The 18844-nt window shown below is 35.6% G+C and overlaps 1 protein-coding gene across 8 annotated transcripts in view; it reads left to right on the forward strand.

The window, feature by feature from the left end:
* Window positions 1-18844, forward strand: part of LOC106884166 (protocadherin Fat 4) — a 693587-nt gene that overhangs the window by 276603 nt on the left and 398140 nt on the right. For all 8 annotated transcript variants that reach the window (XM_052973410.1, XM_052973407.1, XM_052973404.1 and 5 more), the window contains one exon: window positions 6582-6631. The gene's annotated coding sequence lies outside the window, so the exon portion shown is untranslated. The remainder of the gene's footprint in view (window positions 1-6581; window positions 6632-18844) is intronic.

Below are 18844 nucleotides of genomic sequence, written 5' to 3' on the forward strand. Positions count from 1 at the left end.
GTTCCCTCAACTGTTAGGGTGTGGCACTTTTTCACGCAGCTATCCTCCTCCATTCTCACCACATGTCCATACCAGCGCAATCGTCTCTCTTGCACGCCACAACTGATGCTTCTAATGTTCAGCTTTTCTCTCAAGATACTTACACTCTGACGGGTATTCACATTGACATTACACATCCAACGGAGCATACTGGCTTCATTCCTTGCGAGCTTACGTATGTCCTCAGCAGTTACAGCCCATGTTTCACTGCCATGTAGCATGGTTGTTCGTACGCATGCGTCATACAGTCTGCCTTTTACTCAATTCAAAACAGTGTTGATAAATAGGGATTACATTTAACAGTAATCTGGATGCTAAGGGGTTAAGCCTGACTATAGATTAGGCCTACTTAATCCATATCCATATCTGTATTTCAGTAATATTATGTCAATTAGTCTTTTTTTTTTTTTTTTTTTTTTTTTTTTTTTTGTAAATTCATATTTCTACACAGGATACAATGGTTTTGTTGAAGTAATTGATCTTATGATTGCTACCTGTTGTCAGTCATCCAACATGGAGCAAATATCTATGCTTCATATTCATGGAAATAGTTTTGAACTCCATCCAGTCCACACTGTAAAGTGGTTGGCATTTGGAAGGGCTGTAAAAACCATGCCAGAACTGACCTCACCTGTGCTGGTTCCACATATAATGCACTCAATCAACTCTGTGGGGTGGTTGGTTTTAGGAAGGGCATCCAGCCATAAAAATCATGCCAGTCTTCCGACTGGCCAGCTCCTGTGAAATCGCCCAACCCATGCCAGCATGGAAGGTGGGTATTAAACGATGACAATGGTGATGATGATGAACTATGCAGTATATAATCCCTCACCTCAACATCACAACATTGTGTCTCATTGATTAGAATAAAATCTCAAGAACTATATTGTCAATAGACTGGATATAGTCCTGTGTGTGTGTGTGTGTGTGTGTGTGTGTGTGTATGCGTACGTACACGTATGAATGTACGTATGTATGTGCATGCGTTTGTGCATGTGTGTGTGTGCACGTGCGTGTGTGTGCACGTGCGTGTGCGTGATGTCTGTTACTCCCTTTTAAGCAATGTCATTACTCTTAAACATGAGTAAGACAGATGTGGCCTTTCAGTCCTTCTAGGGACCTGCACACTTTTGCACAGGTGTGGCAATACTGGGCACCACCTGCAAAACGTGCTCAAAGAGCTGACCACTCATGCTGATATATGCTTTCATCTGTCATGGAATTTTTCATTGAGTGTTTTGCCTCTTTCAGCTTCAGCCAGCCATCACATACAACATGTAATAAAAATGCTAACCATCAGACAATGTCTGTGTCTAAAAGTTTTTAATGTAAGTTGCACAGAGCCAGTCCCACTCTTTAAACAATGTAAGCATTTGGCCAAAAAGAAAAACTAGTCTACATCATTGGATGCAAATAGATTCAAGAGTTATATCAGATTTGTCCTTCTCCTAGAGAAATGGCTAAACAAAGACCAAGGGTGTCGCACTCCCAGCTGTTGGATGGTTATTAATTCAACTGAGTTCATTTCACAGGTTTTTGTTTTTCACTCTGCTGGGTGTCCAGTGAAAACCACCCTCCTTATGAAGCAGTTTTAGTAAGGTTACTGGTTTCGTAACTGATGGTCTGACTATGTTACATGTTACTACTAATACTAAAAATGACCTGACATTGCACACACACATCTCTCTCTCCTTCTCTCCTCCCCCTCTCTTTCTCTCTCCATATCTCTCTCTCTCCATCTCTCTCTCTCTCTCTCTCTCTAAAGCAGTAATTATCATACGAGTTAATTATCAATTTTTGCAGATGGGAAAAATAGTACCAACTAAAATAATCCTGGAGAATCCATATTTCATGCATCTTCATAAACTTTCAATTTATTCCAAGAGAAAAAATATGTTTTGAAGGTCATTGAATTTAATATGTTCTGTTATTAAGGTCAGTGACTTTAATAACATATTTTCTGTTTGGATCAATTTAATTAATTATGGAATGTGGATACCAAAAAGTGTGCAAAAATGAAATCTTAAATTCTTCTATCCTTTTACTTGTTTTGTTGATTGGACTGCGACCATGCTGGGGCACTGCCTTGAACTGTTCAATCAGTCAGACGGAACCCAATACTTAATTTTCTTTTTAAGTTTGATATTTATTCTGTCTCTTTTGCTTTGCCATTAAGTTACAGAGAGATAAACAAACTAACACCAGTTGTTAACCAGTGGGCAGGTACAGGGACAATCACAAAGACATGCACATGCCGACATATACATTCATGCATGTGACAGGCTTCCACACAGTTTCTGTCTACCAAATTCATGTCATAAAGCATTAGTTGGCCCAGAGCTGTTGTAGATGTTTGCTCAAAGCATTGCACAGTGGGACTGAACCCTAATCCATATGGTTGCAAAGTCACCTTAACCAAACAATCATACCTACACCTAGAAATGCTAACCTTCAGCACCAGTTAACTGTAAATATCCTGCTATTTCCCTTTCATTTATAAATTACTAGAATAGGCATATATCACATTTTGCAGAGCAAGAACAGTCAATTAAAATGACTCCCTGTGATTAGTATAAGCTTATTCTATCATATACCTCAACCTCAGCAGCTTCAGTTACTATTTCACCTGTTTCTCTTGCCACAATATGGTTATTTCTCCAACACTAGAAGAGTTTTGTACCTATGACCCTGTTCCATAATGTGTCTGTGAAGCTCCTCTTGATCTGAACTCTTGCACAATCTGTTTTTGTATCTCTAGAGCAATGTTTCTGAACCTTTTTAATATCTGAGCCAGATCCAAAATCTGGGGATTTTTAGAGGGCTGCACAAAAAAAAAGAAAGAAAATAAAAGCAAGTCAATTAAAGAAAAATTTATTATATTTATAGAAGAAAGATTATCAAGGGCTGCTGGAAGGATACTTGAAGGCCACATTTGAGAACTAATGCTCTAGAGGCTTTCTAGACCTACTTTCATCGTTACTGTAAGAGCTCTTCAGAAAAGCAGTGTGGAGAAACAACCTTCTTTTGTTTAGCAATTATTAATAAATAGAAACTTTACTTCTTAGCTTCAGTTGTTTCTGAAATACCTGATTAATAAACTTCCAACTATCACAGATGAAAGAGATAAAAAGAATTAAGTTTCATATTAAAAAAATATATATTTATATATATATACATTTACTTTTCTTTCGGCTGATGTCTCAGGTTAAATTCTTTGTGGATTCCTATTTGACAGTTGTTTTACAAATTTTATATTTACATTAAGTTTAATAAGTTATATAACTTTATTTTGTTGTGATTTTGTGGTATTCTAATTGTCATATCATTTTCGTTTGATTTTACCAATTTAGTTTTACATTTCATTTTAGTTACTTTAATATATTCATCTGCTTTTTAGTGTATCAATGTGAATACACCATTGGCTTGTCTCATGTCTTAGAATCTTCAAAATAGTGGTTGTGATATGAAATGAGAACAAACTGCATTCATAAAATTTCAATTTCCGTATATTTTTTATAAGCTGCAACAAAGTATCGGCAAATGAAGTTTATAAATGGTGATATTACACTTAGATTTCACTGTTCTGCTATTAAAAAAGGTGATAATACATGTAAATTTCACTGTTCTACTATTAAAAATGCATAATCACACTTAGATTTCACTGTTCTACTATTAAAAAAGGTGATATTACACATTTTACTGTTTCACCATCAAAAAGGTGATATTACATTGAAATTTTACTGTTCTACTATCAAAATGATGATATCACTCATAGATTTTGCTGTTGATTGGCATATATTAGTGTTTCAATTTATGATGCATTATTGTCTTATTTGATTAATTTACATGGCACTGTATCTGTTATTAGTAGCCGCTGTTAAGGTAGCAAGCTGGTAGGATCGTTAGCACATTGGGTAAACTGCATTTCATCTCATTACCTTCTGATTTCAAATTATGCCGAGGTTGCCTTTTCCTTTCATCCTTTCGGGGTTAATAGACTAAGTTCCAGTTGAATACTGGGGGTCAATGTTATCGATTTATACCCTCCCCAACATTGCTGGCCTTGTGCCATAACTTTAAATCATTATTAGCAACTATTCTTTATTATCAAGTTGCAGGAGTAGTTGTGTGGTAAGAAGCTTGCTTCCCCTTGTGGGCAATAAAGAAATAAGAAGCTTGCTTCCCAACCACATGGTTCTGGATTCAGTCCCACTGCATGGCACCTTGAGCAAGAGTCTTCTACTATAGCCTCAGGCCAACCAAAGACTTGTGAGTGGATTTGGTAGACAGAAACTGAAAGAAGCTTGTCGTATATATATATTATATTATATTATATTATATTATATTATATTACAGGCATTACTACACGTAAATGCCTCACGCTATGAGGGACTCTTAAAGTCAAAACTACCTTAATAAATATACAGTGTACCGACAACGAGGGAATATAACTTGGAAGTCACCTCTTAAAAACAGATTCAGCCGCAAATCACATGATTTCATAGTTAGTGTACATAATCCACTTTCTAATCATCAGACACACAAACATATACATATATGTGTGTGTGTGTGTGTGTGTGTGTGTGTGTGTGTGTGTGTGTGTGTGTGTGTGTGTGTGTGTGTTTGTCCCTGTAACTTAGTGGTTCGGCCAAAGAGACTGATAGAATAAGTACTAGGCTTACAAAGAATAAGTCCTGGGGTCGATTTATTTGACTAAATGTCGGTGCTCCAGCATGGCCGCAGTCAAATGACTGAAACCAACAAAAGAATAAAGAAAAGAAAGAATGTTACTTTTTAGTTTGCTCCTTCCAAATCTACATAAATATATATACTTAACCTAACATTAAATTATTCTTGAGGGAATGACAGTTGAATGTGAAACTAATCATATTATAGCAACTGGTTGACAGGCATTGATGCATACATAGCATTCTTGTTGCTAAGAAGGGTTTCTGTTCAGTGAAATATAACTTAAGATTATAATCGCACATTATGACAATAACCAACAAATCATATTGTTTGGGCTCTATGATCCGATCTGCCATTGAACTTCTTTTATTGCTGTGTTTTAAAAGTGCCTTGTCAAAAAACTGTTGTTTATTTTCTTGATCTAAATTCTCATAAAATATGGTGTCTGATAATAACGTATCTATTCATTCTTAATGGATCTGTTCACTCTGGCAAAGGTGGTACACTGGCAGGATCGTTGGCTTACTGGGAAAAATGCTTAGTGGAATTTTGTCTGTCTTTATGTCCTGAGTTCAAATTCTGCCGAGGTCAGCTTTGCTTTTTGTCCTTTCAGAGTCAATGAAATAAGTACCAGTTGAGGACTGAGGTTGCTTTAATCAACTTACACCCCACGGCCAAAAGAATAATTTCTGGCCTTGTGCCAAAATTCAAAATCAGTATTCATTCTGGCAGCATCAAATGTGAATAGCTAATCACTTTTGCTTTCAGGAGCTGGAGAATGACTCTTCCCATCAGACAACATGTTCATAACACATGGGATTTACCCCTTCACTGATGTAAGGGGTCTTTGAGATACCAGTCTTCTTTTTGTGAGATTCAACAGTCCAGCCATGGGGTAGCTTTGACTGAGGAGACATACAAGATTGAAACACCACAATCTCTCAAAATCTTCTCATACTGGTGAACTATGTGTTATGAACACATTACCTGAAGGGAAGGGGCATTCTCTGGTGATGAAAAACATCATCAACCAAATATTGACCCTTTAGCATTACTGTGACGTAATGCTTATTTATTCACATTGTCTTGAATTAATCATGCATTATTTGATAGCTTCAACATTTCAATAGTGTGGTTGTTTATTTTTAGAATGACATTATAGGTTAAGTGTGAGAAGCTGGATCTGACCCGACTGAACATAAGACAGGCAGAATCTTTGGGCTGGATGTGGCTGGTTTAAATGCTGAAGGGGATATATTCATATATGCCAGAATATATCAAGAATGAATAGATTCATTATTGATTGGATTCTTGCTGTTCTCCATTTATCCTCTGAATTTTTATGATGTAAAATACTTTATATTTTAGTATACTTCACAGCATTTGTGAGGTATATTAAGACACATTCTGGTTGCTTACTTTCTGATTACATATCTTGCTGAAGCCAACTTCAGAGTTAGTAAAGTACCAGTCAAATACTGGCATTCATTTAACTACAAAACCCTACTTCCATAAAGTTTCAGGTGTTGTGCCTATCATCATCATCATCATCATCATTATCATCATCATTTAATGTCTGTCTTCCATAAGGGCATGGGTATGAGTAGTTTGACAGGAGCTGGCTAGCTGGAGAGCTGCACCAGACTCCAACTGTCTGCTTTAATATGGTTTCTACAGCTGGATGCCCTTCCTCATATCAACCACTTTATAAAGTGTACTGGGTGCTTTTTACATGTCTGCAGCACCCATTGTGTTGCCAAGTAGCTTACAAGACGAGGACTTGTGTTAGAAATAATTTTAATACACAACTGTTTCAAAAATTGACAATATACTTTTTTCTTTATACATTACAGGAAATTTGATTCTGCAAATAAAACTACTTTCCATATAAAAGTAAAAGTTGGTAAGTAATTAATATTTTTATATTTATATTTTGATGGGTTTTTTTTTGTTTTGTGGGATGGTTTTTTCTTTCTTTTTTTTCATTTTTTTTTCAGAATATAATAACTTCATGCTGTAATACCATTCTTTTAATATTTTCTTTAATTAAAAACTTTAAATGTCAAAATAGAAAAAAGTTTCAAGAGTAAACAAATTCTAATTGAGTTTTGTATTGCAGCCGAATAAACAGTGAGGACTATCAAGTAATGAGAATAAATAGAGAGGATATGAAAATGATTAATTCTCCACTACTACTACTACTACTACAGGTCATAACATTGATATAGGTCATAGTTGAGAATAACATATGTACTATTGAATAGGGGAGCAATAAAAGGATGGGGTGGGGGTGGGGGTATTAATGAAGATTTAATGGATAGAGTTACATTTTAAAGCAGTAATTATGGTGAGATAATGTATTAATAAATATCTCAGACATTTGTTGTAGAAAGCTGTTAAAGAAGACATAATCTATTTAATAACCAAAAACCAAAAGTAGGATGTACTTTATTATTATTATTATTATTATTATTATTATTATTATTATTATTATTATTATTATTATGATTTTACCTCAGTTAGTAATTGATTGAAAGGTTACAAGTGAGTCTACATCATTTCATTTAATGCTATCTGTGAGGTTACTCAACCATGTAATATGATGTCTACTAAATTACATATCTGCTCTCATAATCACATGGTTTGTTGCTCTTGGATTTCTTCATTTTTAATGGCTAATTCAGAGGAAGAGGAACAATACCCATGATTCTTTGCAAAGGTTCTGAGGCTGGTGGAATCATGTTATGCCCAGACTGGAGACCTCACATGAATGCTTGAAAGAGATTAGAGTAAAGTACCTAAAAGACCAGGTGTTGGTGGCAGTGTTAATCCAGGTAACAGATTAATTCCAGTACCCAAGAACACAGGTGGTTTCCCCTGATGGTCTTCCATACATTTGCTGCTTACCAAATTGCACTCACAAGGCTATATGGTAAAAGACATTGGTTCTGGGAGTTGTGCAGTGATATTGAACCCAAGCTAATGGAATTGTTAAGTAAACTTCTTAAACACATGTGATTGAGAAGGTATGAAAAATTCATCACAAATTATACAAGAACTCTTTATGATGCTGATGTAGCGCTGTTACATGCAAGAGAGAACCTAACTATCCATTTATGAGTGGAGGAACATACATTAAATTGAGGGGTAATAATGGTAGCGCAATTAAATTGAGGAGAAATAATGGTTATATAATTGGTATTTGTGACACACTCTCTAGAGGTGGAGATCATTTTAATAAATCAGGATTTCATGTTGTATTTGATGTACCTGTATTTGTCTGTGTTGGTCATATATGTGCTACAAGCCACTCTGAGATATTTCTCCTCACTCATATTTGTTTAATTTATGCAAATTACTTTGATCATAAATGTGCTATACTCTTGTCTATGTCTGTCTCTTGACTACTGAAGACAGGTGAGGAGAATTGTCATGCTGATGATGATTACTGAGGCAGAAACATGTGGACATAACTGTCCATTAGTTCTCTTATCTCCAGATAATAATCTTGTCTTTTTCCTTAATGGTGTAGCAAGTTTGGAGAAACCTTGATTCTTTGATAATATCTCCCCTTCTCACACACAGTTGTTCTTAATTAAACATCCTCTAGAGGTAGAGATAATTTTAATAAATCAAGAATTTATATTGTACAGTATTTGATATACCTGTATTTGTCTACATTGCTGATATACATGCCTCTGGCCACTCTGAATTATTTCTCTTAGCTCATTTTTGCTCTATGTATATGTATATCTATCTATTGTGCCCCTCCTCTTTACCACTGTACAATTCCATTGATATAATGAAGGAAAACATTGCATCTGTCCCTACTCAGTCATCCATACTACCACCTGAACCTCTCCATTTTCCTTTCTTCCTCTACCTGCTGCCATCACTGTCTCTTTTATTAATCCCCACCACCTCTTGTCTTCTTTTCCATTTCTACTTATAGGGGTATCTCACCCATTTCTCCTTCCTTTTCTACATTGTCTCTCCTATTATTTTATCTCCCCTCTCATACTTTAACTTTTTTCTCCCTCTTATCTTAATTTCATCTTCAGCAGTCATCCTCTCTTCCCTGAGTTTCATCACCTTGAATGAACAAAGACAACATAGAACAGTGAAGCCCCTTTTATCTTGCTAGGTACAAGGTAACCTCACTAACACAGGGGCCATAGTAAAATAATGCCCATTACACTCTGACAAAAATTGTGAATAAGTAGGCACAACATAAGATAAGAGAATCCTACAGTCTTGTCAAGGACATGACAACCTTTTTAGTGCTGGGTCCTTGGTAAAATACACTCAGCTCATTTTGTAAACTGGTTGTTCTTATGAAGGGCGTCCAACTGTAGAGACCATGTCAAAACAGAACATATGAGAGATGCAGTTTGAGCCATCTACAAGGGCAGTAACTCTAAATGGGAGCCAACCTGAACCATGATAATTTGTGCAGCCCATGCCAGCTCACACTTTCAGGCCTCAGATCATGCATCTATTACTTGACATTTGCCCTTGTCTATCTCAAAGTCATATGGGGAGGAATTCCAACCACGTTTTGTGGTTCACTATATCAACAGCTCCTTTATAGGATCCAGTGGCTAAGGACATCAGGAGGAACCGTGTCTGGTTTCGGCCCCTACTCCTCTACTATTTTCAATGTGGCAGGGTACCCCCACCTTTCGGAGGTGTCTTCAGCTCTTGTGTTGAGTGCGTTTTTTTCTTTTGTCTTGGCGTTTCATTTTTTTGGTTTCTTTAATGCAGCATCAATGGATGTCAGTGGGAAAATTTCCCTCTAAATACTCACTGGTAGGCTCCAGCAGCCAGCACCAGCTAACTGTCACTTGACAATATTTAATATATTTACATTAAAGTCTTATTTAATTTTACAATTGTTGTATTATTTCAAGACTTAGTTGCTCAATCTGTATATTTAACCCTTTCGATACCGACCCACCTGAAACCGCCTCTGACTCTGTAGTACAAATGTCTTGTTTTCAAAAGTTCTCGATTAAAATCTTCCACCAAACCTTAGTCACAATTTATGTTCCTAACACTAGTTTAATGATAACTAAGTTATTTTACTGAATTCTTTGTTATATTCAAAATTAATTGAAAGAAACACAGAGCATCTCAACAGAAATATGCTAACAAAAGGGTTAAAGGGATCATCATTGAATCAAATATTAATGATAGAAATGTTAAACTTCCACAGCGCTGAGAATTAGAAGAGCATAGGTACAACCACAGTCTTGCTAAGTATTTCTGAAGACAAGAATGTCCAGAGATTAATCAGAAAATAACTACTGTACTGAGATGGAATGACCAAGATGGAATTGTTTTAGCAGCCAGACATTTTTTTGACAGTATCTAGACAGTTATTTGTTAGCATAAATCAATGGTCAGCTGCTAGAAATAAGTAAGCTCCTTTATCTGTCTTGTGTTAGTCAAAAAACAAAAATGACGGTGTCATTCTTGGTCAGCAAGTATAAGCTATATCCAGCTTGACTTCTGACAAGCTCTCTCTCTCTCTCTCTCTCTCTCTATCTCTCTCTCTCTCTCTCTCTCTCTCTCTCTCTCTCTCTCCCTCCCTCTCTCTCTCCTGTTTGTGTATGAGACTAAAAAGCAAACTAGATGCCAGCCAACAATGCGGACTGCAATACAAGTACCAGTAATATACTGGTGTTGTCCCATTCACCCAAATTACTCTTCCCTATGAAATTCACCTGCAGTATAGTTCATCATTGCTACTTGTAGTGAGGATTGCGTGACGTCAGACACTTCCTAGTCAAAACACAATCCACCTAAGTCATGATTTGTGTATGGACAAGTTAACATTTGTGTCTGCATGAATGTGTGTGTGTTGTGTTGTGTGTGTATTGTGTTGTGTGTGTGTGTGTGTGTGTGTCTTTCATCTATGTTGGTTGGCAAAGGAAGCAAACATCAGTAAGGAAACAAACAAAAGAGAGAAAAGCAGTCCTTCGGTATATTTGTTCTGCATTAATTTCAACAAGGGATTGGTCACATCATCATAGACCCCCTTGTCAGGGACCTATGTGGCTATCCAATGGAGTGGATAAGCACCTGAAACAATTTTGAGAATTAAGTGGATTGAATTATTAATGAATTGAATCTGAAAGAGCATAGAAAATTTAAGGCTCAAAATAATTTATTTTCTTGCTAAATATCGATGCAATAACTTGTATTCACCAAACATTCATTTCACATTAAATATTGCAACTATTCCAATATCGTATGAGTGAATTTTTGTTGTTTATTAATTCTTTAATGATTTTCATTAAATTTCTTTAACTCTTTAGCATTCAGATTATCCTGTCACATGTAATGTTTATTTAGTCACATTGTTTAGAATTAATCATGCATTACTTTGTAGCTTCAAGATTTCAGTGAAGTAATTGTTTAATTTTAGAATGACAATGTAGGGTAGGTTTGATAGGCCAGGTCTGGCCAGTTTGAACATAAAACAATTTGAATATTTGGGTTGGATTTAGCCAGTTTAAATGGTAAAGGATTTAATGTTTATTATATTTAAGAAGTAATGATGCAAAAGAATGAAGGAATTATCAATTTTAAGTCAAGAAATATTTTATTAATTTTACTTCTTAATCCTATTTTAGAAATTTACATGGATATCCATAAGTTATAAGCGATTGCATGAAAGGGTCCATAATTCAAGGAGTTTACCAACCCCTGATTTAGACACTCCCTATTCACTCTCATACTCACAAATGAAATCAGTGATTGGCCTTTTGGCATCTGGTTATCAATCAGGGTATTAACTCTGTTGCACTGTGTTCTGAGTATAGCAGAAATAGTCGAAACACAATCTCTAACGGATTCCCGTTAGGTGGTAATGAATAACACATGTAGAAAATACTAAAAACAAACAAAATTGCAGCTTTGTAGTCAAGTGTGTTTATAACTAATTTTTAATGGCATCCCCCATAACTATTGTTTATCTTAGTTTTTAATCGGAAAAATCAATGGATTTTTTTGTGATGAAACAAAATTCTGATGAACCCCAGCACTTCATCTGGTAAATGAGTTAGGCCTAGACTCTTTACAGTCGAGGAAATTATTGATATTTATTGTTTGGGTGAAGTTAACTCTTATGCAGACAATGAGTGTGATTTGGACAAATGATGAAAGAAAGTAGTGACTTGGGCGAGCGAACAAATAGTTGAGAGAAATGCCTATTTTTGTTATTCACCTGAATTTTTTTGTGATTCTATCCATTAGTTTGCTTGCAATTGTTACTCTTGAGCTGTGTGTTCAGCTATTTATTTTTTGCTTAGGAGCCCAGGTGGAGGGTGAGGTTAGACACAGGGGTCCAGGTCTAAGAGGATTAACCATATAGATTAAATTCTTACACATGCACATTTTCTCTAATGTACTTTTAGCATAAATTCAATAAGTTCTCTGGAAGATTTTCTTTCTAAAGATGGAAAAAAAAGGAAAGAACTTACTAGTAAACACAATCGGGTTTTAGTTGATGACTATATTCTTCACAGTTTATTCCAAATTCATATTTGTTATTCAAAATTATTTTTTAAGATTGATTTCCTATTTGCTAATTTTTTTATTCTTTAGTGGAGTCCAGTTGATTTGTCCAAAAAAGAAATACGATCTAGTTGCACTTACAATGATGCAGGCTGTCGGCGAAAACATTAATCTTAAGAATGTTTTTCAATGATTCAAGTCTGTGGTGCAAAAATACAAAATATTCTTCAAACAATAAAGAAAGGAGCAAATTGAAAAGATGAATCAGAATTTCGGTTAATGTGTCAATGTTTCTTTAATTTGGAAATGCCAAAGATTTTTGCTTTTCTTTCTACTCTATTACAATGGTACTTATATTGAACTCCATAAATTATGATAATTTCTCTAAATTCTTGAAATGTCTTGAGGCTTTGTATAAGGAATGTTTGTTTGCAGTTTAAAAATATTGAATTAAGCTTTTAATTCCTCAAAGGTATATCTTTGCATATTTTTATAAATTCAGTTTTATTTTTTCTAACATAATTATCTTCGTTTATCTTTTACTTGTTTCAATCATTAGACTACGGCCATGCTGGGGCACTGCCTTGAACAACTTTTAGTCAAATGAATCAATCCCAGTTTGGTTGTTTTTTTGTTTTTTTTTTATAAGCCTGGTACTTATTCTGTTGGTCTCTTCCTGAACTGCTATGTGATAGAGATGTAAACCAGCCAACACCAGTTGTCAATCAATGGTGGGCAACAAAGACTGACACAAAGAACGCCTATCAACCCCACTTGCAAGGCTTTGGTCAGCCCGAGGCTATATCATATAAGATGCTCGCCCAAGGTGTCACACAATGGGACTGAACCTGGAATCATGTGATCAGGGAGCAAGCTTCTTACCACACAGCCATGCAAGTGTCCTTGCTTAAGCAAAGACACAATGTACTGACTTGTCCAGGAATCAAGGCCATGTTCTTTTGACAATGAACCCTATAGGCTAACCAGCCTGTAGGAATATTTGAACTGTTGGACATGTACACACTGATCTAGTGTAAAAGACCAAGAACACTCAGCTCCAAAGGTAATGCTTCTGCATGGAAGTGACATTGATAACTAAAAGTAAAAAAAAGTGAAAAACAAGCAAAAAAAACCAAAAACCTTTTTGATTGTGACACGGTTGATAGGTTTCTAAGCCGTAGCTGATGTCTGTGATTCCCTGTTGTCTGTTCAGCTTATATGAACTAACATTATTTTATCCTATAATCATGTACATCGTATTTGTCCTCTCAGTTTTCAAAAGTTAAAACCACTGTCCACATTTTAATGTAATATGCTGCTAGATTTCAAAGCCAAAGTATAATAACGTTTTTTTTATTTTTATTTTTATTTTTTGCTGTTTTTTTTTGTTGTTGTTGTTGAAATAACCGACAGACCTTTTTATTCATCATCAAAGTGAAATTTCTCTAAACTTGATGTCGGTGCAGACTTGGACACTACACTACCGTTTGTTGTTTAGCTGTTTTTACTATTTGTACATTAGGCTTTTAAATAAAAATGTGTTTTAATACGAGACTCTCACAACTAGATTTCTCTTTAAAAATAAAAAAAAATAATAAAAAAAAAATACAAAAGGATTTCCATTTATTCAATTACTAGAAATAATTAATCATCAAAGACAAAAAAATAAAAAAGTTTTTTTCATATTTGACTTTTTTAACACTGATAATTCTCTTCTTTGGAAAAACTAATTATGCGATTATTAGGAATCCTACTGCTGTATAATTTTGATAAGGAAGACAAAATTCTGATGAATTAGCAACTTCATAAACTGTCTAAAACTATGCAAAGTGTATTTATTTATTTATTTTGTTCTTCCTAAACCAATCAGTGATTATATGTTGCTCGGTAGTTATTGTTTATAGTCCAGTGATTACAATTTCTTAATCAGTAAATTATTTCTACACTGTACTACCATTCGCCAATATAATTTGTGCTATCAACTATTATAAATGGTATTGGCAGACTTGTTAGCACACCAGGCAGTGTGTTCACTGACATTTCATTGGTCTTTCTTTGCGTTCTGGGTTCATATTCCACTAAGATCAACTTTGCTTTTCATCCTTTCAGGGTCATCATCATCGTTTAATGTCCGCTGTCCATGCTAGCATGGGTTGGATGATTTGACTGAGGACTGGCGAACCAGATGGCTTCACCAGGCACCAATCTGATCTGGCAGAGTTTATACAGCTAAATGCCAGTTAGGTGTTGGGGTCAGTGTTATCAACTAGCCCTCTCCCCAAAATGTCAGGCCTTGGCCTGTAGTAGAAAGGATTATTATTATTATTTTCTCTTTATCACAGCTTTTGTTGGAGCTCCTGGGGCCTTACGTGCATAGCGGGCTTGCCAGATGGCTGCACCAGGCTCCAATCTGATCTGGCAGTGTTTCTACAGCTGGATGCCCTTCCTAACGCCAACCACTCCAAGAGTGTAGTGGGTACTTTTATGCGCCACCGTCACGGAGGCCAGTCAGGTGGTACTGGCAACGGCCATGCTCAAATAGTGTTTTTACATGTCACCTGCACAAGAGCCAGTCCAGCGGCACTGGCAACGCCCAATGAAAGGAAGAAAATGGAGAATTATGGATGTTTAAATAATTTATTTGTATGATATAATGAGGTTGAAATGTTTTTTTATAAAAACAATACAAAAAATCATAAATTATAAAGCTCTAAAAGAAATGGCAGATGCCATAATTCCTAGCATATCGCTCAGACTTTCTCCTTATATAAATTTTTGGATTATTTAATCCCTAATGAGGACCTGACATCCTCGAATTAACTGCAACAACATGGTTGCAGACCAAATTTAAAATCAGAGCCATGCCTGTAGCTGCCAGGAATAGTTGCTTAGTCAACTGGGATAGTTACCTGTGGCAGATTAGTCTCCAATCCATGGGGATAGCTAATTGCTATTTGCTTAAATACCTTGAAGTAACAGAAAAACACATTCTATTAAGAATTAACTTCATTATAATATTTCTAATGTTAAATGATGATGAATTAGGTCTGAATTTTCTCCATTATCTGTGTTTGGATTAGCTAATTTGTAAGTGTAGATTACTTACAATTGGACTTGTATGTTTAAAGTGTTCATTGTGTGTTCCATATTCTAAAGAAGTACTACGACCATCCATAGCTGTCACAAGCAAATATCACTTAGGAGCATGTACCAAGCTTTCATTAATTGTTTTAGGCCACAAACAGCCTCTTCGCTTTCCTAACTTTTGACCCAGTAGAATATAGAGGATGTGGGGAGTAAAGGAAGAGAGGATTGCACCAGCACCCAACTAGCACACAACACAAAATGAAGTGCTTTGCTCAAGGATATAACACACAGCTCTCATTGGAAAGTGAACCTGTAACCTTATGATTGTGAGCTTACCATCCTAAGCCACTAGGCCTCACATCTTCACAAAGAAGTCTTAGAACAATAATTACTTTTGTTTCTTATAGAGAAGTGATTTAAATGCATTAGCACAATGTTAATACCAACTGTTGGTTTCTGTCTTTTCTATTAGTTTCAAGGCTAGCCAGTGTATGCAGCTGACAGCACACATTAACAACAAGGAGACAGTCAAATGAGCATCTATTCCACAGAAATATATCAGACAGCAGTATTGAAATGGCTCTTAGTTTATATCGCATTACTTGATTGGTTTATTATAGACGTGATAACACTTCTAAAACTAGATAAAGTATTATGCTTTTCTTAAAATTGAATAACTAATTTTACTAAGCTTGTGCAATAATTAATTTTGTTGTGTTTGTGTGGTGTTTAATTTATGCACTATTAGTTACTAAAGCTATTATATATAATAGTCTTTTCTTTGATAATCAATGTCCAATATTTTAATTCCTGGTTTGTCCCCATTAATGGTGGTGGCTGGATCTACCTCAGTCTTACAGCAACCACTCTCACACCATCTCGCCATCTCACCCAGTTTTGGGCATCCACCCTCCTCGAGCTAACCTTCCCAATCTCCTCTTCCACCTGTCCCCTTCATGTTTTCTTTGGTCGACCTCGCTTTCACGGTACATTCACCTTAAACTCAAGCACTCTACTCAGAACATGATCTTCATCCCTTCTCAACACATGTCCTTACCACCGCACTCCATTCGCCCTTGCCAGCTGCTCCACCAATTCCTCCAACCCCAGCATCTTCATCAAGTCCTCAGCCCTCTTTTTATCCAATAGCTTCACACATTGCTCTTACCATTGCTCTCTCAGTCCTTCTCAAACTTGGCATTTCGGAGAGAGAGAGAGAGAGAGAGAGAGAGAGAGAGAGAGAGAGAGAGAGAGAGAGAGTATTTAAAAAATACACCAGAACAGAGGCATTGTTTAAATACTCTCTCTCTCTCTCTCTCTCTCTCATGTGTATATCACACAGGCTGTGTCATTCATTTCCAATAGTCTGCAAAAAGATGTCTAACCATAGGGAAATATTACCTCGCTTGGAAACAGATAAGGGTCGGCAACAGGAAGGGCATCCAGCTGTAGATATTCCTCAACAAATTCCATCTGACCTATGCAAGTAGGAAAAATGGATGTAAAATGATGAGGATGAGTTTTCTATTGCCAATTATTTATATGGTTGCAGAAGTGATGTAGCATAATGCACATAAAAATATTTTTAAACACATCAGAATTTAATTAGTTATTTTTGACTGCCATAGCAATCATTAGAAAATGCATCACATCTATTAATTTGCTATATGCAGAAGATGGGATATATTTATCTATTCACATGCAAAAATACATATTTTTGTGGTTTGAGCTTCATATGCGCAAGACACACAGAAAAGACAGCAATTAAATTAATGCTGTTTTGCTGTTAAGTATTTTTTTTTGTTTGTTTGTTTTTTCCTCCATTGTGACCATCTTGGAGCATATGGCAAATCAACTTTATTGCAAATAAACTTTTTTAACCAGTTTATATTTGGAATTTCCTCAATAATTATCAATGGAATTGTCTGTAAAACTTAACCAATTCTGATTTTTTTTATTCAAATTATAAACGCTGTAATACTGTTATGCTTCTCTGAGAAAGAGTAACTATACATTCTTGAGATAATAATTTAAACAGATGTGCATTTTGTAAAATTGTAAAAGTTCAATTAATTTTACAATTGTTGATATTAACATCTTTTACCCTCCAGATATATCTGGACAGTGAGGTGGGGAGGCATCATTCTGAATATCTGAGTGTTTATATATGTTGTGAGAATCTTTTGAAATTTTTGTTTCTCTATTGCTTACGAAAGACATCTAATCTTGACAAATTAAGAAATATTAAGATTGTTGCAATTATTTAGAGAAGTGTTTTGAATGTTCTTATGCATATGCTGGTTATGGAAGCAGTGAAGTTTTGGTTTTCACTGTAACTCACCTTAATGTTATTTTTAGTTAAAGATTTTATGAAATCCTTACTCCACAAGGAAACATGTATAGAGTGTTCCAACAACAGCAACGGTTTAATGTGTATGGAGGATTATACAAGGAAATATTGTTTCCTGTGTTTGCATTTTTCAGTATTACTACCGTTTTTTATATCAAATGTATTTCCTTAAATTACACCTTACCGTCTTAAAAAAGGGGAAAAACAGTTTGGTTAATGTTGGGACAATTAAATGCTCGAAGAATTTCATCCATTGGTCAGTTCAGCCAGAGCAAACATTGGGGACTAAACAACAACCACCTTTGGAAAAATTTTAGAAAAACTACTTTATTCTGCATTTGTTCCCCTTAAGAAATTCCTTGTCATTCCAATAATAATATCATTTCCACAGACTTACAAATTTTTATATCTCAAAGATGCTGAAAGTTTTGGAAAATTGGGTAAATTTCTAAAATGGCATAAACCCAATTATCTATATACTCTTATTAAAACTGGTCAAATAATTCTATTGATAATGGCTCTTTGCTTTAGGAAATTAAATAAAACTTTTACGTAGTTGTAATATTCTGAGATGTACTACAAGTTTTATAGTTGAAGAGTTATTTCCCTAGCTGGACATTGTTCACAATGCATGACAGCAAATGGGAGGATATAAATGGTGGTCTCCTGGAATGCAAGGGGAGGGGGTGACTGCTACAAGGTTCTCTGGTACAATTGCACTCAGACATTGATATGCGATATTCATTGCAGTATCCCTTCATCTGCAGACAGTATTCTTTTCTACTCTAGGTACAAAGCCCAAAATTTTGGGGGAGTGGTGGAGGTCAGTCGATTAGATTGATCCCCAGTATGCAACTGGTACTTAATTTATCGACCCCGAAAGGATGAAAGGCAAAAGTCATTCTCGGTGGAATTTGAACTCAGATTGTAAAGACAGACGAAATACTGCTAAGCATTTCTGCCAGCTCGCCGCCTTCATCTGCAGACAATATTGCCGAGATAGCAGCTTAGCTGGCATTTACTCATTGATGTGAACCTGTTCCTACCAGCTAAGAAGACATTCCAGTAGTCTCCTCAGCTTGCTTCTATTTCACCATCACCCACTTAAACTTTATATGTAGAATGTTTAATCTCATCCACTTTTAATTGGATTAATTC

Source organism: Octopus bimaculoides, chromosome 1 (genome assembly GCF_001194135.2).
Source record: "Octopus bimaculoides isolate UCB-OBI-ISO-001 chromosome 1, ASM119413v2, whole genome shotgun sequence".
Lineage (NCBI taxonomy): Eukaryota > Metazoa > Mollusca > Cephalopoda > Octopoda > Octopodidae > Octopus > Octopus bimaculoides.